General features: G+C 38.9%; 1 protein-coding gene across 2 annotated transcripts in view; it reads left to right on the plus strand.

The window, feature by feature from the left end:
- Positions 1-26,803, plus strand: part of LOC124356595 (zinc finger protein 79-like) — a 161,629-nt gene that overhangs the window by 91,320 nt on the left and 43,506 nt on the right. The window lies entirely within an intron of this gene.

Here is a 26,803-nt window from a genome sequence, read left to right on the forward strand (position 1 = left end):
CCGCCATAGCTATTTCAATCTAGTCGAATTTGCGCTGTACCCTAGCAAGTCGTATTTTTGTCTAACCAAGTAGAATTCTCTTGAACTTATATAATTGCTCTTATTCAATGTACTTCTTTGAGTCCATGCTAACAAACTTGCTTTCGTTATCCTATTACGGTTATCGTTCCTTTTTCTGCGCATAATCCACTGTTTACTTTGCTCTTTGAATTGGCAAGGGTGAATTATGTTTACATCTTTTATACGACTAACTTTAGTGTTAGTTTACTTAAATGGGCAATTTTCATTTAGTTTCAAAGTGAACCGCTATTTATGTATAATCACTGCTAATGGTATTGCCCTTGATCGAAACGAGTAGACGTATGACTTCTTTTTCAGCACATTCCTTGAATGCTGTATGACGTAGAAACATATTGCATTCATAAATAAAACATCGCAACTTATGAAATGGGTTATTTCCGCGTTTTTATTTTTCATTACAGGTGCGCCTATCATGATTGGTTTGGCACGTCGCCAGGCGCTGTTACTTTGTCACGGTCGCGGCTACCGTCACAGGTATTTTATCAAAAGCACGGGTCAGATCACGCGGCTACCGTCACAGGTATTTTATCAACACCACGGCTCAGATTTCTTAAATCCTGAAACTACCAGGTTTTTTTAAATTTTCTTAATACATTAGGACGTCCATAATCCGTTCTAAGTTGGTAGGCATAGACACGATTAGTCTTTTCTCTATATAATTCCGCTTCTGGCATCAGTAATAGTGTTTCAAACTTGGCGCACTGAAGTACTCAAATGAACTTAAGGTCATCTTCCACAAGATCCGGAAAAAAAGTAGGCACGGTGGGGCAACCGAGTTTTCAGCACACAAAGAAAAGTGAGTTGGAAATGAATAACCAACAAACAACAAACACGTAATTCTCGGTGTCCGACGGTCTGTGGCCGAGTGAGGGTGAGTCGCGTCGACAACCAGAGCCGGCCAATGGGAGGTGAGGACGATTCAATCCCGGGATTGGTCGCCATTCGCACTACTGTCTGCAGTAAACCCTCTTATCATTAGCCACCTTTCCCAGCGCACTAAACCGCTAACGAGCAACTCGCTTTGTTTTTATAGCCCCGCATTAACTAACAGTAATTTATGTTATTCCGAACCGAATTTTATACGGCGGAAGGCTGAGCGGTGTCGTAAAGTCCCCGGTCTGCGGCAGGTGCAGCCCCCACAAATAAGTTATCAAGATCACCGGAGCCGACCCTCGGCTAACCGCCGCCCCGGTGCACAACCGCCACAACCGCACCGCCCGCTTTAATTGTTTTATGGGCGCAATCACTTCACGAATTCATGACAGGTATTTTATTGTCGTATTCGGAATTACGTGCTCTCAATTACCGTTCGGTTCCCGGTGCGTTATCTTCAGTTGATGTTACTTCGGACAAGTTCGGTTCCCGGTGCGTTATCTTCAGTTGATGTTACTTCGGACAAGTTCGGTTCCCGGTGCGTTATCTTCAGTTGATGTTACTTCGGACAAGTTCGGTTCCCGGTGCGTTATCTTCAGTTGATGTTACTTCGGACAAGTTCGGTTCCCGGTGCGTTATCTTCAGTTGATGTTACTTCGGACAAGTTCGGTTCCCGGTGCGTTATCTTCAGTTGATGTTACTTCGGACAAGTTCGGTTCCCGGTGCGTTATCTTCAGTTGATGTTACTTCGGACAAGTTCGGTTCCCGGTGCGTTATCTTCAGTTGATGTTACTTCGGACAAGTTCGGTTCCCGGTGCGTTATCTTCAGTTGATGTTACTTCGGACAAGTTCAGTTCCCGGTGCGTTATCTTCAGTTGATGTTACTTCGGACAAGTTCGGTTCCCGGTGCGTTATCTTCAGTTGATGTTACTTCGGACAAGTTCAGTTCCCGGTGCGTTATTTTCAGTTGATGTTACTTCGGACAAGTTCAGTTCCCGGTGCGTTATCTTCAGTTGGGGTTACCTCATACAAGTTAACCTTGTGCCGATCTTATCTAGGGATGGGGTGACTGCATGTACACGTATCATAGTCTCTGGTGGTACTAATATTTCTTACTTACTTCTCTTGGAGGGCGAAATATTTAATAGACATTTAAAATTAGCAAAGTAATATCTATTTATGACACGACATTATTGTATTATATTATTGTGTATTAAGTGTCTTTAGTCCTCATGGCAGCATCTGTATACAGGCAGATGTGTTATACTAGTGCATAGCAACAGTTTAACCCATATTTTCTACTGTTACCTATATATGATACCACATTTTTGTCTATTAAGTCTATTATTGCGTATTAAATGTGTATAGTCGGCATAATAGTTTTGACAACGTTTCGCAAAAAGTGTGTTTTGATAATCAAATGACAATAAAACAAAAGTCATAGAAATAAAAACAACATACATAAACAATGGATACTTTATAACGAGTGTAGACTATTAGCACATTTTGATTCCAAACCATTACTGGATTAGATTTTTAAATACATTTAGTCAATTATTGTTTAGCGTTTGCAGAAACTGTTTAGTCAACTAGCAAAGTACCAATAATTCAAAAGAAATAGATTTAACAAAAAATATGTATCGTTACAAGATTATAAAGCGTGAAAAAAATTGCTTAAATCTTTGACGGCTTATTTCATAATGAACATGGAATTTCATTTAGTTCCTTTGGTGACAGGGTAAATATAGGTAGTATTGAAGTAAACTCACAGATTGTTATGTTAATACACGTATTATAATTTAAATTACAATCATACAAATAATGATAGTTCCGAGTGAAGAATCCATTTTCCAATAGTCTTCAACTCGGCAGCAGAAGATAATTGGACAAGTGAGGGTTTGGAGCCGATATTGTTTCTTGACGAATGGCTCCTGATGTGGTGCGGAAATGATATGCAAGCCAATCAGAGGGGAGATTGTATCTTCCACAGATAATTACCTAAGCGATTAGCTACCGTGGCCACTGGAGGCAATAAGCTAGCGAGACTGGGGCAGATTACTTGTAGCTACAGCACAGCGCTCGGAACGGTCCAGCGCTATCGTTGTGTCGTTTGCTCTGCAACACAGCGCTCGGAGCGGTCCAGCGCTATCGTTCTGTCGTTTGCTCTGCAAATACACAACGCTCGGGGCGGTCAACGCTATCAATGTGTCGTTTGTCCTGCAACACAGCGCTCGGAGCGGTCAACGCTATCAATGTGTCGTTTGCTCTACAGCACAGTGCTCGGAGCGGTCCAGCGCTATCTTTGTGTCGTTTGATCTACAGCACAGTGCTCGGAGCGGTCCAGTGTTACCGTTGTGTCGTTTGTTCTGCAACACAGCGCTCGGGGCGGTCCAGCGCTATCGTTGTGTCGTTTGTCCTGCAACACAGCGCTCGGAGCGGTCAACGCTATCAATGTGTCGTTTGCTCTACAGCACAGTGCTCGGAGCGGTCCAGTGTTACCGTTGTGTCGTTTGTTCTGCAACACAGCGCTCGGGCCGGTCCAGTGCTATCGTTGTGTCGTTTGTCCTGCAACACAGCGCTCGGAGCGGTCCAGTGTTACCGTTGTGTCGTTTATTCTGCAACACAGCGCTCAGAGCGGTTCAGTGCTACCGTTGTGTCGTTTGCTCTGCAAATACACAGCGCTCAGAGCGGTCTATTGCTACCGTTGTGTCGTTTGCTTTGCAGAGTCTTGGAGAATCTTTACACATTCCGTCCTTACGTTAGGAGTAACCCAAATTGTCATTTCGGGTGTGTAACAATCTCCGCAATGCGCTATATAAAGACCAACCTTTGTTTCTAGGCACCAGAGTTTGATATACTGATATGAAAATATCACTTTCGGGACTTTCCCATGATCCCCAAAAACATCTTCAGACAAGGATTTTGTTTTCTTCAAGTTCCGTTGCCAAACAACGTCTTTAGACTTCACGAACATTCTATCCCAGTAATCTTTTACCAAAAGACAACCTAACTGTACCCAAGTGGCAGCATGCAATATTCGTCATGAAAAGATTATAGTTTCAATTATCGGCTTGTGTATGCATAAATATACAAAGGTTGCCCATGTTATGAAAATTTAGGCCCGACTTGAAAATATATTTTTTTCATTTTCCAATTAATTAAAAGTTGTGTCAAAAAACTGTAGCAGGTTCTTGGAAAATTAAGAAGATTTTAAAGTTACTTCGTAAGGTACAAAAATAAGGGAATCTGACATTTTAATGTTACTTTGGATGACTATCGGACATTGTATTGGATAAGTGATACTGAAATACGAAATCAGCTGACGGAATGTCAGGTGTAGAGTTTTGACCCCGACTAGTTGCGCAGACGGCGCTGCGCAGGGCTCACAAGCCGAGGCCGAGGCCACTAACAAGTACCGGAGTGAGACATGTCCCAGGGACAATCCGTCACTCCCTGTCCGTCTGTCCGTCTGTCTCCACCATGCAAATATTTGCAAACCTCTGTTCCTTGTCCCTCGCTCGCGTGACTGCCAGGAATGTCCTCTGCGGCAAAAACCTCGCTTCCTCGGGACAGTTTCGGAGGTAGCGCTCGTTACTGTTGTAATTGGTAGCGGGACGCTCCTGGAGCGGATTGCCGAGACTTTCTTGACGTGGCTCACATCTACGCTCGCGTGTATTGCTGTGCACAGACGGATTTCTTCACAGATGGACAAACATTATTGCTCTCCATCATGTGAACCGGGAACATTCATACTATAATACACATACAATCTAATCACACCTCTTTCATTCATCGCGAATGTAACCCAACTTGGAACAGCGGGGTCAGTCTTCTAATTGGGCGGCCTCCCAGTTGAAAGCCAAAAACCGACCTGCACTATAAAATCCCTGAGACAGAAAGAAGCGTTTTAGGCTAGTCTTAAACGCCTTTGGCCTTGGAGCATCTTTGATTGAATTGGGCAGTCTGTTGAGGAATTGAACACCTGCTTGTGAGGGCAGGCGTTCATAAACCACCGTTCTGTGTCTACCAGTTCGGTAGTTTGCTCTGCCACGTGTCTCATAAATGTGTATGTCTTGGCCTCTGGTTAAGGCACATTAAAAAAAAAAAAAACAAAGTTGTTTACAATATGTAGAGACATGGCAGAGTCAACAGCTTCAATTTCTTAAAAATTGCCTGCACGACTCTCTGAATTTGATTTTTACGATGATTCGAATCACTTTTTTGGAGTCTGAATGCTCTTTGGAACTGAGCAAGCTCCCCAAAGGATCACTCCATAGGCCAGATGGAGGTATATAAAGTCATAATACGCCGTTACCAGTACCTGACTCGGGCAGTATTTTGCTGAAGATCTCAGAACAAAGATGCCTGAGCAGGTTTTGGCGCAAACATGATCAATGTGCTCATTCCATGTTTGTGATTGGAAGGTGTTAGAGAAGCCATGATTCAATTGGTTGTAACTGCCATCTTGGCATACCCCTTATCTAGCCATTCTGAAAATGTTACGTATATTTCACGTAATGTTACGTGTATTGCATCCTGAATTCCATTTTCTAACTCAAACCGTGTTACAGATTTCAATACTAATTCTACGATTAAACCAATTGCAGACCAAAATTATACCGGGTGTCATAAAGGTTAGGATTAGAGATGGAGTGATTTATTTTGGGAGATATTTATATGACCAACTGAGGAGTTTTTTGATGTATGAAAATTGTTGACCCCCTTCCCAAATGGGGTATTACGGAATAAGTCAAAATTTTAAAACAATCACAGGTGTTAGTTCACAAGGAAATCTTCGGTGGTTTCAGAGTTTCTGCAGCACAATCGATGCAGAAAACAGCGGAAAACGCGTGAACTCAAAGTAGACTCCATTACCTGGTTTGTTCCCAGATCTTCTGAGAGCTGGTCCTTATCCATTGCGATGCCAAGATATCTCAAATTTTAAGTAACAAAGTAATCAACTACAATGTTAAATAACAGGTTTTACGTTTAAAATATAATGTACTACCTCGGATTAGTTACAAAAGTTTAGAATGGATTCAAATTGTCAATTGGTAATATATTAAATAGTGTGGGTCCATGAAATTTATCAAGACCTATCCGCTACAGGTGTTGCTATGAAATTTTGAACTTAATAATAATAATAAAATACTTAATATGGCGATTTTATAAAAAAGCAAAATATATGTAACGGACTGTCATATGTCATTAATTTATAAAAAAATGTATTACGTTATAAGTGTATCCCGTTTACATATCTCTTTCCCGAAGGACCCCAAAACGTAATCCCAACGGATCCGAAGAAGTCCCCTGGGATCTCGCTGGAACACCCACGGCTTACTACTCGATAAAGCGCGAACGCGGACTCCATTACCCGAGTTGTCCCGGGATGTGCTGAGAGCCCCGGACCGGTCCTTATCGTGTCCATTACCGTCTTGCGAAAGGATCCGAAAGCAATTAAGAGGGAAGATGAAGCTGCCGACATTATGGGATTTGCACAATGACCCGACATCAACTCGGTCTAAATTTTAACGGCCCCTGACTCGTAAAGTCGTGGAAATCTTTATTAACCCCGGCGTCCCGGGTGTAAAGCTGTCAACGGGCCGGGCTTACGGCGTATTTGAGTTACCGGTATCGTATCCGTTCCACCGTACCGCACGGAGTTCACTATAAATTAATACCGGAGCGCATGACCGCCGCGCTTCGCTTTGCGGTCGTCGCAGCGCGTCGTCCCGGGAGTAAATCTTCGGCCCGAGTCAGGTCCCTGGTTAGCGGAGGTCAGGTTATGAATATGCAGTTAAGTCTGCCCGCTCATATGAGGGAGCGCATTTTAATTACGCATTAGAAATGAGAGAAGTTATGGCGCAAGGCTGGTTGACTCACTCACTGCCTTTATAATTATATTTGTTGAGTTCTTCCTTCTGAATGTGGTCTGACGTATTCAGGCTTCGTTTGTTCTAAAGAACTCCGTATACATTCAATAGGAACGCCTATATAACAAAACTGTATTTTTTTGTTGTTTACTTTTAATGATGGAAGGATTGTGAAGGGAACAGGATTTTTCCGGACATTTGCCATCGTTCAGTGATACAAAAAATCAGTAACACTACGTTTCGCTATCTGATCTCTTCCTCAGGTCTTGATCTCTTCTTCAGGCAAATAACTAACCTAACACATAATTACAACTAGGTTAAAACTTTAAAAAATCATACCAGAGCATTGTGGCACGCCTGTCAGGAATTACAACCACCATGTTGTGTGTCAACTTCACTAATCCTAAAACACGCACTTAATAAAAAACTAAACACAGCACTAATCATTAAATTGAACTACAGAATGCATAAATAAAAGTCTGCATTCGTAGACCAACCAACTACAACTGACCAGAGGCCAATAGCAAATGGCGATCGTCACGGCAGAAACAACTGTATTTTGTCTTAATCTATAACCGGACAAATCTCTGTGCAAGACATCTGGGCAAAACCAAATCCAAACCGTGCCATCGATAACCGTAGCTCCTGAAGGAAACGGCGAGAGAAGAAAACGTACCCAAGACGGAGTGTTAAGGACAAACGTTTTAACAGGATTCTCAAGTTTGATATAAGATCTCGTGAGGATTTTTAAACTGTGTTTTTTATGTCATGTTTATAACGCTGGAAGCCATATGGTTTTTAATATTGTAACCCGTGTTTGTACGTAACAAAAATAATACAAAATACGTAACAGCGAGTTATCAGTAAAATGTTCAGCAAGTAGACACGAACTGAATAATATACACCTGATTTTCGGAATCAATAATAAAGTATTTTAGGCGACTTTAAAATTATTCCAAATGACAGTTTAGCATCCATTTTGGTGAATGGATCCACTGTCGAGTGTAAGAATTTGACAAAATTAGGATTATGTTGTTTATGTTTATATTTATGAAATCTATTTTGGATTGTTACATATTGGATAACCAAACCTTAATAATTACATATTTGATAATATACCTAAATATGTCTAGTTTAAGTGTTATAGGGTTTATTAGCCCTAAACTTCGCCTAGAAAAAATAAGTCATCCTTTGATTTGTTTAATTTTAATTTTCTTCACTTTTCAAAAATATTTTATGTAGAAATTATAAAAGTTTGGCTCTTTCTTCAGATAGTTTTGTGCTCGGTCCTTGATTCACTACCAATATTTTAAGATACGCAAAGTTTCTGCTGATAAGAAATATTCCGAAATTGATTAAATTCACGTAATTAATAAACGGTAAAAGTCAACGGTTTTAAGTTTCCTTTTTATTTCCTAGTTAACTCAACCAAATGAAATAAGGCGGACAATATTTATTTTAGAGACGCTAACAAGATCTCCTCCCCCTCGTATATCAAATGGCCACCGGTCTAAATCAACCGTGGGATTACCTAAACGGTCCTCAACAGTCTGTCTGGCGCTGATGAAGTCCTAACTTATGACAAATAGGAAGGAGCCCAGTGTAGTAACGAACCTGCCAGCTGCTGGCTGCTGTCGATTAGCCACCAGGACCTTCTGTTTCCGCTCCTTTAATTATTCTGGTTTGTATAAGATACAAATAGGCACCTATATATTATAAAGCGTAAACTTTAAACAAACCTTTTGTTTTTAGATATCAAAAAACCCTAAACACATTCATATTTATTTAAATTTAAGGCCACGTCTCTTAACAAAAGTACGTTTTCCGAAGTGTACAATAAGTCTATAGTTACAAACACAATAACAATGTGTGAATAAATTCGCTTAATCGATCACCAATTACTTACACAACCAAATTCAAATAAACCTAAATACTTTTTTAAACGAAAGCTCAAAACTCAGCCCCATAGAAAAGGGATTAAAAATTAACATCCAGCGAGCTCGGTAAATAATCCGGTAGTTAGTTAGTTATTATATCGTAACAGCAATATTTGAAAATTGCATAAGCCTAATGTTGAATATTTGGCATGCTTTAATAACATTCTGAGCAATCATAAGGAAATATAATGCAAACCTACTCTGTCTCTACTTACTTAGAATTATACTAGTAATTATAGCATTAAATGGCACTATAAGTATAATTATAGTAGCTAGCAATTATAGTATAGTAATTATTTAGTACCGAAATTATACTTAATATATAGGTGAGATTCTTTATGTCTTGCCTTTCTTACTGTTTTCTCACTTATCCGATATTCGAACACTTGCATAAAGTACGGGAAAAACATATTCACGGCGAAGAGCATGTGTTTGTAGCGTCATGCAAAGTATTTGTTATGTTAATATATTAATTAATTAAGTATTATTATATTCATGCAAGTAATTATGTTTGTGAGAAGTTCTCCCACCAAAATTCAAATAATACTATAAGTCATTAATAGCAGAACTGTAATTAATGTGAGGTATATGCGGGATGATTGGTTGTAAAAGTAATAAAACCGAGTAATTAAAAACAATTAAACTGATACGCGTGCCCATAAATTAACATCTTAATAAGGCAGTGGGGAAAATAAGTGCAAACCTAGTTACAATGGTCTTATACATTAATAAAACTATATCATTTAAGGTTCTTCTTAATCAAACGTTACACCAATGATAATATAGGTGAAGCTAAAAAGTACGCAGGCTAAAAATGTACAGCACGTCTGTGAAGTTCGTAAGTTTACGTTATTTCAAGATAATGAGAAAATCATTTGAACTAAATTTGTTCAACTTATTTATTGCTTGCTAACTTACATAACTGTCAATGGCGCAAATTCGTAACAGTGCATGATGTCATTAATCAACTGAATTCTGAAAGGAAGCCTTGATCATCGTCAGCTAATGTTCTTACCGTTTCCTTCACGTGGACCATTATGATTCCTAGTAGCCCTAATTCTCTTGAAGGACGCGATGTAATTTCGTCTCGAAGTGGCGTCAAGCCGTTCCTTTATCCGGGCGGAAATGAGAAATCGCTTTCGAGTCCGATTCACCCCTGGCGCATAAACCATCATTCTGATAGAGACCATAAAAACTTGAATAGACCAGAAGAAAGGCGAGGAGTCAGGTGAGGGACAATAGACGATGAGGTGCGATGTTATGGAAGCGATGTTCCGTTACAAAAACTCTCGAGTCGAAGCCGAAGTCGAAGATGAAGGGCCACGAAGGCTCTGCCACCTGCGGGCCATAGTCCACGCTAATAAGCCGGTTCCGGGCTTGTCTTGATCACCCTTTCCTGCCCGTAATACCCAGGGACCACAGACCATATGCCTTCCACTCCTCGGCTGTCATTACTTTTGTATGCCAGTTGATGATGATGTCAGTTGTCAGTTCTTCTCCTGGCTTTACATTTGAGAAACTTCAAAGTGTATTGTTACACCAATCGGGATATCGTATGCTTTAACACACCCTTCAGTAATGCGGTTTATCCTATATTGTATAAAATTTATTACTTTACTCCTAATCTGAATAATAAGAACTGTTTTAACGACAATAGATTGCTTTTTTAACGATGCTGCAATGTTCATTCTATACCTCAAAAATAATTCAGCATCGGTTTTAATGCCTAATAAATAAAATATAACAGTAGAAAAAAAACGAACATACTTCTTTTGACATTTTGCCTCTCAATCACAAGTCTGTGAAGTAACGCTCACTTTGCGCGAGGATTCAGGAAACAAAACTAATTTCAGAAACTATCGACCCATAGCGTTTTACACCATTTTATCTCTCTTGTCGAAAGGCAATACAAACAAACTCAACCTCTTGCGCCAGGATTCAGGAAACAAAACTAATTTCAGAAACTATCGACCCATAGCGTTTTTACACCTTTTTATCTCTCATTGTCGAAAGGCAGTAGAAACTAACTCGACCTCTTCCTGCTCACCATTTACATATATACGACCACAGGTGTGAACGATTTAGCGCCCGCGGAGGTAGAAACACCAGAAGGTACTGTTCTAAGAAGGAAGGTGGAGTGTGGGAACAGTGCGGGGAGGAAGTGCCGAAGACAGCTGCAGTTCTGCACCGCTGCGCTGCCGCCGCGCTCCTCACTCATTTTTAAGACATTTGGTCTGCCGCGATTGTATTCAAATGTGGGCGCAGAGGCTGAGTAAATCAGTGAGGACAGACGTCTGAGCTACCAGCATAAAGCATGTCGGACTGCCTCTCTGTTGAATATTCTGCCAGCAGATTTTAATATCGGATCGTATTTAAGCGGCTGACGCATACATCCATTATGCCGTCTACGTTTGCTCCGAAGTAATGAACATTCGAGACGTGATCGGACGAAGTTCTCTTATGTTTTACTACAGCAAAGTTTTACTTTACACATTTTTTTTAATTTTAGAAATTCCGGCAGACCTTGCTCAACAGATTTCAATGATTTACATTTTAGGATTATCTTTCAAGATGATAAAGATCATGAACCTTTCCAAGAGGTTCATAAGGTGTGATTGGGTTTTAATGTGTTATAGGTATACAAAGGGGTAGGCAGTACGGGTTTTGGACAACTTGGACACAATGAAACACAATCAAAGGATATTTGTTGTGAAAAGAAGCAATCGAAGCAGGACATCTATTGTAATATTGACAGGATCGTATTAGTGTATGTTGCGCCACCGAAACCTCAAGTAGAAAGCCTTGAGTATGCGTCCATGTGACAGAGACCACAACGTGAAACAGAACCGAGATATATAGAATGAAACCAAACCAAACCACCGGTCGTTCTGTTGGTCATTGGTAGCTGAAACTCGAGTCTCACCACAGAGTTGAACACGGTAAAATCGAGCGAGGACGTCCAGGATACATTTCATGATGTTCCACTAGCCTTTCCTTGATTGCGGTGTCCGGTTCATCGGATTATTTACATATCCAAGTCTTCCGTGCAGAATACGCTTCGACGATTCCGCTTGTAACTCGTCTATAATTTGTATTGGATTGATTTCAAACTGGTAGATCGATGTATTCAATGTGAATGCTGTGTAAAATCTATGATTTATCATTATTATCAATCAATTACCTACAAAAGTAATATTGAAAAACTGCTAATCATGGTTGATTGAGCGCAATTGTTGTATTTTTTGTCGGTGTATAAAAACATTTTGTTTTTATTTGGCAACTATATGCATCTGAGGAGTAGTAGCGCTAACTTTTGGAGTTATGAATAAATGTTTTTAAAATGTTATGTAGATTACAAATAGCTACAGGTTTTATAACACAAAACAGCTATAATAACGAAATAAATAATTATAAAATTAAAACACACAATAGAGACAAAGTAAACAAAATATGCTGCCAAACACAAATCTAAATCAATTTGAAAATAAAAATATGGTTGGATCGAAACATATAATCTTGGGGGAAGTAAATATGGGTTACTCAGATATCCAACAAGTACAATGCAATAATCCAGAATAATTCCACAAGTAGCACTAAAAATAAAAGACCGTGTCAAATCACAATATTAGAACACAATTTAAAAAATCCCTAGTGCTAAGAATTTAAATTATAAAAATCACCATTAGGATTATTATTAATTCATAAGTCTAAATAAAGAAAAACATTAATTGACAACAGTAATTAAACTAGAACATAATACATAACTTAGGGCCCTGAAGACTTGAAAAATAAAATGTTACGTTTCGTAATAAGACAGTTTAGTAACGTATTTAAAACAGATGATTTAACTTGATATTATATTTGTGATATGCATCTTATAAATAAAAACACATTTGTTAAATATTCCGTTGGGGTTCTATCATAAGTGTTAAATTTTAAGATGTAATAGGCATCTCAAAACGTATTTTCAATTATCTCAATTGAATTTTGGTTGCTTGATTATTAATATTATACATTTTAAGCACTTATTGACTTTATAAATAAGGAAGATACAGTATGTTTTGGATGGATGAACTTAAAAGAACTTAAAACTTAGAAATGAACTTAAGTTTAATACTTTAGAAGTTAATGACTGGATCGGGTATCTTGAATAACAATTGGCAATCTTAATATAAGTTTATTCATTAGTTTCGGATTAACCCTGAATTAAATCACTCAAAGTGGTCATTATTGACCTCCTCTGAGATAGCCAAGTCAACCACTTCTAGTACAGAATCACTTTTCAAAGAATCCCGTCAGCGATTAAGTGAATTTGGTACTAGTCCAAGTGTTGCGTTGCGTTGGTTAGGTGGGTTACGCGTAGAGTTCGCAGGTGAGGAGGCCATGTGAAATGGGATGTCTGCCAGAGCATCAGATGCTGCACAGGACTGGATATTACATCCAACAAAGCTATAAGTTCGGAAGAAAGGAGTACAAAGGAACTTATGGAAGTTATGTCAATTTCTAGATCTTCCAAATCTATTTAAAATCTATTATGTAAAAGATTTGATGTATAAAGTATGATGCCTCTCTTTGTTAATGCGTCTGTTAAGGTTAGTTATTTTATATACAACTCCCCTTCTGATATCCAAGAAAATTTGGCCACTATCGAGAAAACGGCGGCAGGTGGCACATACCCAAAAAGTAATTTTTATTTTAAATTTACTCGAATATTTTTTTACTCAGAATTACAATTAATTGTGTTAGTTATTAGATTAGGACTTTTATTTCTATATGACGCTTGCAATACAATTATTGTTAATTGTTTCCTGCAATAAAGAGTATTATTATTATTATTATTATTATTATTATTATATATCTAGTAGTACATATCGAAGGCAGAATAATGTAACTACTAAAAATCTTACAATTTTATATGGACCTAATGAAAAAATTGTTTTTTGGGAAACCTATTCAGAGGGGTATTCATTGTGTTTGGTTAAATCTTAATCTAATTGAAAATTAACTCTGGTAAACCAAGTATAAAGAAATTTAAAAAAAAAATGAAATTTTGAAATTGTTATCTCCCACTAGTTTCCCACTGTTTGCACTTGTATGTTTTAAATTGCACTCAAAACGTAAATTCTCAATATTTAATGGAAAATAATTATGAACTTGTCAATGTACTTTCCTTTATGCGAGTGATTTAACTAATTGATGTGATTTTTGAAATCACAGTAACACCAATTTTGCAAAACAATTTGGCATAGGTAACTTTAAACTAACCTCTTTGATACTAATACATGATTTAAATACGTAGTATCTTCAATTACAACAATCCGATATCTGAAATACGAATTACTTGTGCCATATACGATCGTCATGAATTCAGTCATAAATAAATAATATATGATTAATATGATATGTCATTAATTAATATGATATACCAATAATTGATATGATATATAATTAATTAATATTATTGATTATATAGTTTACTTTTATTTTAACCAAAGTTAGTAAAAAGGTTTACGTTGTTTTTACCGAAACAAAGTCAAGAAAAAAAATGTAAAAGTTCGAGCCGGCAAAGTTTTCAATGCTCATTGAAGCTCTTCCTGTGGGAACCGAGAACATGTGGGAAGTAAGGCCACAGGTGTCCAATCTTGGCCAGCAACGTCACGGTACACAAACTTCAGTGCGGACAATCAGATGCCCGCCTTTGTAAACCCACCTCTTCAACCTGCATCACTCTAATCACCCAATTACCTTGAGGAGGTATCGTTTTCCTTTTGTGCTGAACCTTCTTCGAATTGGCTGACAACCGAATGACTTGTGTTTCTTATAAATATTGATTCTATACAAGCAATCGCTTTAATGTGAACGATTTCAAACTTCAAAGTGCAACTTCGATCTTAGAAGCAAGAGCAAGTTTAGTAGAATATACCTTTGTGAATCAGATTATCCCTTATATCCACATGACTGCAATTAGGAATTAGTTCAGTGTTCATTATCTCCACAACTAAGTACGGTGAGAACCAAAACAAAGTTGATGAAGGTTTTTATGATTCTTAAGTTCACGTATTGATGATATACAGCTCACACCTTGTTCCAAATTCAGTTACGAATATTCATGACCTCTACGTTTGATGTCGCCTCTCCTTGACTCAAGTTCCAAATTAACTCAGGTACCAAAGAATTTTTAAATTATATTGAGCTGGAGAGTGTGTGGACCAGAAGATTTATTATTTTTCTTTTTTTTTTTTTTAAAAAAAAGGAGAAGTCGATCTCCTTTTATGCCTCATCCTGCCCGTCCTCATGGGCCACTGGCCTGTGCGAGGATCTTATCAAACAGAATAAGGGGGAGAGTCGATACAGTACAAGGTCGATGGTACTGATAAAAAAGTGCAACGGTCACAGATATGATTCAAACCTGCGCTATCTCTAACTCAGACTCAAAGTTCAACGTCTTAGACCACTCGGCCATCGGCACTCCCAAATATTAGATGAAATATTAGTTGCGATGTTCAATGCCATTTTCCAAGCGTCTTGTTGTTCCAACCCAAAAGCAAGATCATTGCTCCAAATCCAGTTAAGAATATCCATAACCTTTATTTTTGATGTCGCATCTCTCCTTAACTCTAGTTCCAAATGACCTCTGACCCTGGAGAGTGTGTGGACCAGTAGATGAAATAGTTGCGATGTTCAATGCCATTTTCTAAGCGTCTTGTTGTTCCATCCAAAAAGCAAGATCGTGACCAGAGCGCTTTCCAACTGCGGTGGGCCCCGCTCGTTCCTTATGGTGTTCCCCCTGTCAAGTCACTCGAGGCGAACTAAGGAACAACAGTTGGTATCAGATAGAAGGGCCGGCCGGAACTGCATTGTTTTGTAATTGCGCAGGGCCATATGACCACCTCCTTGACTCCATCTGCCGAGGCTCCGCGCTTCCTTTCCTTCCCTTGGTTCCCACCCTTTGTAGTGGGTGTTCTTTGGTAATTAACCCGGAACGTCTTGTGGCACCAGGGTTAGTTTTGGCAGCTCTGTGTTCTACATTTGTTAAATACGATATGGTCTTAGACCAGTATGATGACAACAAGAACCAAAATGAAAAATTCTGAAGAAGAAAGAAGTGCGCAGTTATTAAGGATCCGTAAAATAGTAACGTCGTATGTCCGTTTGTGCAATAATAGTTAATAGCAAGATCCTAGGATTTGAAACTTGGTGCATTGGTTCCTCTTGGTTAAATAACGAAGTGTATTGATACTTGGTAGAAAAATCGTGGGATTTAAAAGTGTGTACATTGGTTCCTCTTGGTTGAACAACGAACTGGTAGAAAGATCCTAAGATTTGAAACTTGGTACATTGGTTCCTCTTGGTTAAATAAATAACGAAGTGTATTGATACTTGGTAGAAAAATCGTGGGATTTAAAAGTGTGTACATTGGTTCCTCTTGGTTGAACAACGAACTGGTAGAAAGATCCTAAGATTTGAAACTTGGTACATTGGTTCCTCTTGGTTAAATAACGAAGTGTATTGATACTTGGTAGAAAGATCGTAGGATTTAAAACTGGGATACATTGGTTCCTCTTTGTTGAACAACGAAATGTATTTATTTTGTATTTAAAGGTTAAAGGGCATCAAAATTGACCTTTCAATCAGGGAGTTAGTTATAGTTGAGTTCCATAAACATAATTATTTTTTTTGTAACAGTCAGGAGTGGAAATGTTGAAGAGGGAGCTTGTAATGGCTACTATTAACTTAATTACATTTAAAACACAGAAAGTACTTTAAAACTTTTATTTTTGTGAGGCCTTTCGATAGCACGGCTATCTTCGTTAGACAAATCACAAAAGTCATATTAAATTAATTATAACATACATTAAAAGCATACATTTTGTGATGTGTCTGACGAAAATAGCCTTGCTATCGAAAGGCCTCACAAAAATAAAAGTTTCAAGTAATGGTTTGTGTGTTTTAAATGTAATTAAGTCAGCAGTAGGTTGTCTCTAAAAGGCAAAATATTCAAATTTGTAAAGTGCAATAATTTAAAGTAGGTTAACATTCTACTAGCTATTGTATCACATACAAAACGGCATAATAACTTCAAGACAAACAGCATAACATAGATTTATCATTTGAATGAACACAATTATAAGGCATTGTCGTCATAAAATTGAGTTTGTATTAATAGCCTATTGCTTTTGAGTACCTACGTTTTATTACTAAGAGCCTATTAAAAATTCCTTCTAAAATTGTTACGTACACTGGTGCAAGCGTAAGATTCCGAGGATCTAAATATAGATAAACTTACAACATTTTGTATTTTCGTTACTTTTGTATTATTCGGAGGACACTCTGTCCCTATCTACTACTTGTTACTACGCGATATAAATAGGTCTATTTTAGGTAATAATAAATATGACACTAGTAGTAACAAAGTTATTTTTAACCTGCATTTGATCTGCCTTTGGAAAAGCCGATGATCTGGAACTTGATCTAAGATCGGGAAAGTATCGATTAGAAATGCTTCGGTACCCTGCCTTCTGGCAAAAAAAAGAAAGACATTCCTAGAAATAGTACCACATTCAAGCTTAGATCATTTGAGCGCTCATAAATGTAAACTTTAACCTTTTCTATCAATAAAACGTGCGTATGCCTAACCTACCTACTTATATCTAGCCTAATACCAAATAGTAGATAGGGACAGAATGGCCTCTGGTTATTTTTGTGCAAACAAAGCTGTGCCTAATTTGTACTACCTAAATACGTAGCTGAAGAATACGTTTCAATTCTATCATCAAAAGATACACTATCTTCAGATCCTCTAAGACCATGTTTACAGAAACATCTGATATCAGCGCTCTCCGCGGGGTCGAACTGGAGGGGAAAGCCATCTCCATCAGCGGTCCCGGGGAGGCGACTGGCAAAAACCGGCAGAAGAATCGAGCGGGGCCGGTGGCTACCGAGATTTTAATTGTCGATAACAGAGCTTGATTAGCAGCTCACAGCTCCCACTTCCAGTCGTGTACTGATGCGAGATTAGACAAATGGAAGCCGTATTAAAAATGCCTGCCGCTACCGAGGTTTATTGTTAGCCTGTCACGACCGCGTAGTAAACCAGCTCCGATAAAAGTAGCGCGCGCGCCTCGCCGCTTCGTCCGCAATGAACAATTAACTCCCCGCTAACAAGGATTGCGCATCGGAGACGTGCTACTGAAGTGCGGCGTGGCGCTGTCCAGCGCCCCGGTACCTCAGGCGAATACCACTGATCATTTGTCCAGAGGCGGGTGGTGGGGGAGGGGGGGGGGTGTGAAAACTCTTTCAATTGATGGTAACAAACACAAACGGATTTATTTTGTGACGTTTTCTACGTTTTTAAACTGTTCTTAAAAGGAAACTGTTTACTATGAATGAAGTGGAGAATAAATACGGTAGCCCCATGTAGTCTTGTACAACAACCGACGTAACTACAGTAAACTTACTATATAGAATGGATTCTACCAGCTTCTTCCTATCGGGATGTATTACTTAATTTCAAAACAAACACTACAAAATAATTTTATTTTATTCCTGTGAGACTTTCGTGTTCAAGGAACACACACATCTTCAGATCCACATAACTGAAATAAAGGTGGTTAAAGTACAAACAATTTAGTACTTAAATTTAAAACACATGCCATTAAAAATACAAGGAGATACAATTTTAAAGGCTAGAAAGTATATCTATTATATAGGTAAAAATTAATATTTAATTAGAGAAAATTAGAATTAGATAAAGGCGTTAAAACCCCGTCTTAAACGTTTTTAGCGTCAATGGCATTTTATAACGTCGGCGATTTTTTGTCATGTAACAGAGAGACCACCCGTTTTGAACACAGACCTGGCATTGAAGATGGTGTAAATTGGCGAGTGACTGGAGTGATTGAGTGCAAAATTTGTATGTGTGAATGTGGCACTGTGGTATGATCGCAAAATGTTATATTAAATGGCTGAATTTTGCCGTATAACGCATATTATTTACGGTAATAAAAGATTTGAAGTTGAACATTTTAATTTGTATTATTAAAGGCAGAAACGGTGAATTTTGGAAAGGCCCAGTTTTGTGGGTGTGATGATGTGTTCCTTGAACACGAAACGCCTCATACAAAAATAACATTCAATGATTGGAATGTTAAAACAATTAAGTATACAGAATAGGTCATAAATAAGTAGTGGAGTAGAAGGGAAATAAAGGGAAAGGGCAGTAAAAAACCGGAAAACTCAGAAACGCTCGGAATTAGTCTTATTACATTACGGAGTGACAAATGGATTCCTACCATTATTCGATGTAATAATATAAGCGAGTTTCTGTACTTAAAAGGAGTTATTGCGATTGCACTTGTAGTAAGACCCGAGTTACAGAGAGTAATTCATCTACAGATCATAGAGTTTAATAGCACATAAGTGGTTTTTGCGTACTTCCTTTCTCCTCTTTCTCTTCCCCTTCCTCTCACTCCTTCCTTTCTCTCTTCTTACTGTTTCTCCATATCGTTTTCCTCGCTCCATGGAATAAGAATTGTTTAAGTCGAGACGCCCTTCAGGAGCAATATGGAGATCACCTAATGTGTCTTAACTAAAACATCGGGTTAGATATAGGCTACAGAACTGTTAGAGTCACATTTTATCTCACACAGGTGACTGCGTTCTTCAGCGAAGGACGTAGCCAGCGAGGGGGTCCAAGAGGTCCCCCCAAATTTTATTATTTTTAATACATTCTTAACAAACGACTGTTATTATTTACATAATTCAGTATTAATGAAATGTACTGCTGACAGATCGTTTTCAACATTGAAACGAGCCAAGAACTTTTTAAGGAACAAAATGGGAATGAGCGGTTGACTGCACGTTTTACTTTCTGCCCACCACGGGAAAATATCAGTCTTGACCCTCCCAATTTATTTCCGCCTTCGTTCTTGTCTTCAGTCTGTACTGGTATGATTTGTTTATTTTAACCTAGTTTGTAATTATGTGTTAGGTCAGTTATTACCTGAAGAAGAGATCAGATTGTACATCACGAAACGTAGTATTACTAATTTTTTCCAAATGCCCGGAAAAATCCTGTTTCCTTCACAATCCTTCCATCGTCAAAAACAAACCTTGAAACAAAGAGTACATTACCACTTGGAACCATAAATTTAGCTAAGCTAGGAAGCGTTACACATAAAAAAGTCTTTACAGGCGCTCTTTGCTTTGGGGATTCGGCGGTACTCCCAAGTTATCATGTCCGGTGATAAAAACGTGCAAAAGCCTCAAAACCGGGAAAGGTTCTCAGGCAAGACTTGGTAAACCACTTGGGCCACAGCCGCTGCTACCTTGTACCCTGGCGTGCGGAGGGCTTCCTGCCTCTGTCGCTATCAGATCCACCATGGGAACCCCGCGCCTCCACACTCTATTATATCTGCACAAACAGTGATTACGCCAAGGCTATTAGACCAGTCATACTATTCATTATGTGTACAATTAGTACCATAAAATACCGGTGCATGTTCTCGCAACTTAATTGCAATTGCTTTATAACGTTTTGTCCGTCTCGGCGTCGCGTAGGCGTCTGTAACGATCGCTGCCGCTCAGCCTGGGTGAGGCGCAACTCGCCGCGTTGACACCGAGCAGGAAATATCGCCCAAAAACTCGCCACAGGGGAACGGTTAAGATGTTAGTGTACGCTCTAGCGAGAAAGCATTTCTAGGAAGCGTCTCGCATGGAGGTAATTACTGGTCCTCGGACACGAGCAAGGGAGATGATGCACATGACGCCATAAACTGTTGTGAAACTAATACTCCGAAGTGTGCCGCTTGTTTTGTTTGCTCAAACTAACAATTTAGTGAGATTTTACATTACAAACAATACAACAAAGTGGTTTAATATGAACTCTCTTCCCTACTTTAATTTGCAAAATAAGTTATTTTTCAAGTATAGGCTGTAATTTGTAATCAAGAAAAATTTCATAATATCTACTAAAAAATATTTCACAAATAAGTCTGTTGACAACATATTAAACTAGTGTTTCTATTTTTAGTAACATCATCCACTATATACAGTTTATTGCGAGGCTTCTGTTGAAGGATGCCTCAGTAACAAGGACTCCTTTGTGTTTGGAGATCCCCAAAACTTTTTCAAATTAATTAATTTTACAGTATTTTTGGCTACATGTCCTGTAAAGTGTGATTGTAAGTCCTGTTATCGTATATTTGTATCGGATAAGTTCGCGCAAATCCAAAATCTATTCGAAGTAATAATTATGAGATATCATATAATGCTCTAATGGTAATATTTAGAACGGAAAGCGAACGTCTTCTGTAGTTACGAGTTAGGACTTCCACTCGGTCCTCCACGCTATCCGTGGTCGGTTGCCTCAGCACCTTCCCACGCACCTGACGGGTCACTCCCATTTCTCGTCACAAATCAATCCCGGGGTGCCGGACCGTGGAAGTGTCACCTGTAACAATGGAATATCAAATTCGGACACATCACTTGTTCCTGATTCGGACGCCTCCCTGGTTGGGCGCCTCCCTGTATGGGCGCCTCCCTGCCCCGCCCGTGACGAATGAGAATGAGAACGCCGTGACGCGTGACGCTGTCGGTTTATGAGAACACTTCACACATGTGCGCCCACCACTCCCGGGCGTGTTCACAGTCGAATGAGACTCTGAGACAGGTCAACAAGTACACCTGTGAACTGTGCTTTGGAATACCACAAGGTCCGGTGTTGGACTCTGTCCTCATACTAATTGTGTAGGACCCATTTCATGGGTAAAACGTTTCCAAAACAGTAAAACACAAATGAAATGATTCCTTCATCTTACATCTCATTATGACTGACTGAAAGAATGAAGACAATGGAACCGCTTTTAAAAGATCCACCGAATTATTGAATTGTTATTCAACTCATTATACTGGGTTACGTTCATTAAAAACGTATGTAAATTACACTGAAGTACTTTAAAACTACGCTAGGTAACAGAATATATATAAACATTATATATATATATATATATATATATATATATATATATATATATATATATATATATATATATATATATATATATATAATCGGAATCTCCGAAACAGCTCCAACAGTTTTCATGAAAATTTTAATATGCAGGGGGTTTCGGGAGCGATGAATCGATCTAGCTGGTTTTCATTTTTCAGAAAACATTGTTTTATACGTGTTTTAAAGTAATAGAAAAACTGCTCCAAAGCCAATATTTATTTATTTTTTTACACATAACAATTGCTTCGTTTTACTTTATTCGATTATGTTAAGTAAATAATTTGATTAATTTTGTATTAATACAGCTAACGAAAACGTCAGTCTGGATGAAGGAGTTAGAATACATCATTATTCACAGTGTATAATTGTTGGCAGTTTCCCATTATTAATACGACGGCCTGACGCTGCCGATAATACATGCAGCTACTAGCCGTGTACTAGTGTGTCCAGGCCAATCGGAGGACGCCGCACGCCGCGGCCGGCGCCTCGGCAGCAAGGGAGTGGCTCGCGGCTCGCATGATACCCACCAATAAGTCACCCTGCGTCTCACTTCCCGCCAATTAATTACGCCTCTGCCCGTTATTTTTCACCGGTCTTTATTTGAAATTCCGATCGGGCGTTTGTCAGACAACACGGTTTTCGTGTACCCATGACTTGCACAGCGCCCTCCGATGATGGGCGACCGTCCGCGCTCATGTCGAGAGGCAGCTTATAACTCCTTCCTTCTGCCGTCAGCCAGCACTTCAGTCGTCACGCTGAGCGCCGCGCTGGCGAGAGGTTAGAAGAACATGGTTTTAACTTTTTACTGCCGTTATTAATTCATATTATATTTTTTTTTAATCACAAATTTTGTCAAATGTCAACACCGTTCTTAATTTTAATAATGTGTGATTTCCTGACCACCAACCAAAGATTTCGTAAAAGTATTTTCAGACGAATTCCGACTGCCTTAGGCACTGGAGTCAAAATAAAAACCTTTTTCCACATTTTAATCATGATCATAACACGCGGCACAGAAACCACCTAATTTCAGACCGTTTCAGACTCAACTTTTTTAGAAACTCAATTTTTTATTTTGGTCCTAAACTCTACAATTTATTTCCAAATGTAAACAACATTCAACAATTTCAAAAATAATTTAAAGGCTTACTTGATCGGGAAGGCTTTCTACAGTCTCCACGAGGCTCTCGTGATACCCATGTTTCGATTATACCGATTGTTTTTGTAGAAGGAATAATTGTAAAATTGTTACAAGAATTTATTGTGTTTTGTCTTTAGATTGTACGGTATGCTCTATTGTAAACAACACAATAGAACGTTCTGTTCTGTTGTTTTTCTATGGTTACATTTGATATTGAAGTTTTGACTTCCACAGAAAACCTTTGTGTTCTATTGTGTGAATAAATTATTCTTATTGTTATTTTTAAATGGAACTTTTACCAATTCCATTCACTTTACCAGTGAGCAACGACCTGTGAGGGTAAGGGTTCATAAACTACTGTTTCGTGTCTCCCAGTTTGGAAGTTGTCTCCTCCTCTTGCTCCATATCCGTGCATGTCTTGGTCTCTTGTCAGCGCACAGACATACAGGATACTATTGTAGTCTGAAAACTTGGCGTCGTCAAAAGGTGAATGAGAATTTTAAGGCTGATGAGAAAGACTCTCTGGAATTGATGTCTCCTCATAAAACCACTCCGTAGGACTGTTTTTGAAAATTATATCATAACGTTATGTTGTTATAAAGGTGGTAGAAACCAATTATATATTTGAGAAAATGGCGTAGTTAATTTTCTATTTATTTGTGATTATAAATGTTTTAGAAAGTGAACACTCTCTGTATGCCACATCTCCCAAAGTTATACACAGTAATAAATTACACAAGAAACAATATTTCTGTGAAAAGAAACGAGTGATTTTTGAAAGTACAAGCTAATTAACATTAATATATTTTCTTCTAAAACACCATGCAATATCTAAAGCGTTTGATTCGGTTGATTAGTCTGAAAGATGCTGAACTGAAGAAATGCGACTATTGTGGTAGGTAGTGAATATGATGTAAAGTTGTTCGACTGTGTGAGTGCTCTATGTGTGGTTATTAATTACACACGATTTAACGATTCACAAAGTGTCACATTGAGAAAAAGTGCGGTAAAGTGTGGTAGTCATAATGTCAGATCCAGTCACACACTGTGTCAGCCAAACACTTCACGTAAACAATAACGATAAAACAACAATACATCTGACGCGGGGCAATAAACAGCAAATGGGTAGTACAGCCTCGACCAATTGAAATGGTTAGCCGGCGCATGCGCGTCATTACAGGACATTACGCGCTTGCGCTGAGCGCGCCACGGCGGGAACATCAACTACAGTCCCGCGCCCGCGCACAGCTACTCAAACACTAATGGGTACCTCGCGTGACCAGGCCGACATTAGGCACTGAGTTATGGTATCACTCCGGCTCCAAACTGATATTAAATGCGCTTCAAAAGCTCCTGTTGAGATTTTAATATGAATTGATTTTGATGGTCATAATTTAGAAAAATGGCTTCATTAGGTGTGCCCATTTTAATTTATCGTTCTGTGTTTCCTTACGAGTATTTTGTAAGTTTCCCACTGTGAGTACACAAGTTCTGTTCCAGAGCTGTTATACTGAGCTGAATTTAGTGCCTTGTGTGCTCGGTTTCTCGTGAGAAAACCTCCGGCCGATCCGTGTTAGCGTGTTCCACACGTCACTACACGAGTCTCCTTTGTTCCACTCTATCCGCACCACTGTAGCCGCACTTTCCTTTTACTTTACATTCGAATTGTGTTTACTTTTACAGGAAACTGATATTTCATTTAATGTGAACATGAAAATTCAGCGAGGTAAAATTGCACTAAAACGTAACGTAATTTCTACCAATAATTTTATAATAATAATTTTATTGCTTTTGAACATGTACATGTTATAGAAATTTGTCAAGCAAGAAAATAGGCTAAAATTTTAGATTCATACATGACATCTAGGTTACTTTCATACATACAATTCGTCCGAATTTCCCCCTCTAGCACCAGCGTCGGTCAGCCAATCATGTGATCACCCAAACATGTGCCATGAACTCGTCTGTACTGTAAAAAGCTTCTGAGATCAATGCCGGTTTCAGACGAGTATTAAATGCCTTAGGCATTGTGGTACTTTTTATAAAATTTGTCGGTTTGTTGACAAACTAAGCTCGTGCCTGAGAAGGTAAACGCTCATGTACTACCGTCCCATGTCTCCCAGTTCGGTAGTTGTCCCTGCCTCTAGTCTCATAAGAGTGTATATCATTACATCTAATGTGATTGCATTTTGATCTAAAAAACAGAGACGTCTCTGAGAGGCAAGGGTAATGTCAACAGTTTCAGGTGTCTGAATGCTGGTCTGCACGACCGTTGTAGTTTTGCAATTGTTCGATCGGACTTTTTCTGGAGTGTAAACACTAGAGAAATGTGTATTTGCATAACCCACAAGACCACTACCCCCAATAATAATAGTATTGTGGATGATAATCATAGCCGTTGGACATTAGTGTTTGTTTAGTGTCCGTCAAATGTCGACCTGTGATTTATGCTGGTAACCTCATCCCCAGATCATCGCCGCCTCGGTCATTAGTCCAACAGCTGGTAGAAAGTTTGGCGTTCTTAATGTGATTTTATTTACCCACCAGCCCTCTGATGCTTTTTCTTCTGTATTGTGTTTTCAAAATGACCCACGATTGACAAAATAACAGATTTGTAAAGTGGCTTTTTGAGGGCCAATGTCTGTTCTACGGTGTTAATTAATGATTTGTTAGTAATTATTTGGAGAAACCTAACCGTCAATAAAAAACTTTTAAATTCGTCCTCATCAGTGGAGTGAACACAGTAGTGAACAAATTGTGTCAGCAAATTCCCAAATACGAACCGCAGCCAGGCATTACTCCCTGGTTACTGATTACCTGATTAACTTTTTCTAAAACAATTCTACACTTTGTCCCGGACAAGTCAATCGTCGGTACATTCCCGGCGTGCTCGGCCGCCCGTCACCTCTCCCGGCCGACAGACGGCGGCCAGTATCGGCCTGGGGCCTAACCGGAGCAGAATGCATAATAAAAAGGCCGCCGGACAATTTGGCAGATTCCGGACCGCATCCGCGAAGGTGCGTGCCGGACGGGCCGCAAAAACGCAGTAATGCGCCTATCGTGCAGTATTCCCGCCGCCCACTTTTTGTCCGGTTCAATTACGAAATAATTTTAAGACGGCTTCTTCGGCTTTCATCAGGTTTTTGCCGTAATTTGGTCACCAGCCGGGTGACACCTTGATGGGGTAAGAAAGCGGAGTGCTCGGGCTGATTCTGAAATATTCCAGTGCCTTACTTGCCTTTCAGAGTCGGACAGAAGTGTTTGCAGTTCCAACAAATTCTGCAGAGCCGAAATTTAACGAGAATGCAACAGATTCATCCAAAGTTAAGAGTTAACATTACTGGGATGTGGATAAATTTGCTGCAGTAAAATGTAAACCACCCATATCATTTTCGTATAAATGATCGGTAAACTATATTCAAAATGAAACTGAAGTACCAGTTGTAATATGTTGACTGGTAAACTCCTTCCTCAACAAGAAATATATTGAAATTACGAGACTTGTGTCCTACAAATTAGAGACCACCATCATTTTTGCAATATCAACCCGTAAGGGTGTCTTTAAATGACCTACCGACGTCTTTAAACATTTAAAATTCTGAGCTCGAGACAAACTAATATGATCAGTTAATTTATTTTGGTTCTCCCACTAATAAGGCAACTTAAAAGGATCCACGTAATTGGGTTGAAATACTATTTTCTAAAGTATAAGTAAAATTGAAACCTTTTCATACTCTTTCAAGTCATGTGAATGATCCGTTTAGTCTCAAATACAACAGAACATAAGTTACATAACTATTTTCCGAGTATATCATTGAATATACGTAAATTCTCTTTTACATACTTTGTAAAGCAAAAACTGTACTTCACAATGGCGTACTATGGCCTA

The sequence above is a fragment of the Homalodisca vitripennis genome, chromosome 3 (assembly GCF_021130785.1).
Source record: "Homalodisca vitripennis isolate AUS2020 chromosome 3, UT_GWSS_2.1, whole genome shotgun sequence".
NCBI classification, from domain to species: Eukaryota; Metazoa; Arthropoda; class Insecta; order Hemiptera; family Cicadellidae; genus Homalodisca; species Homalodisca vitripennis.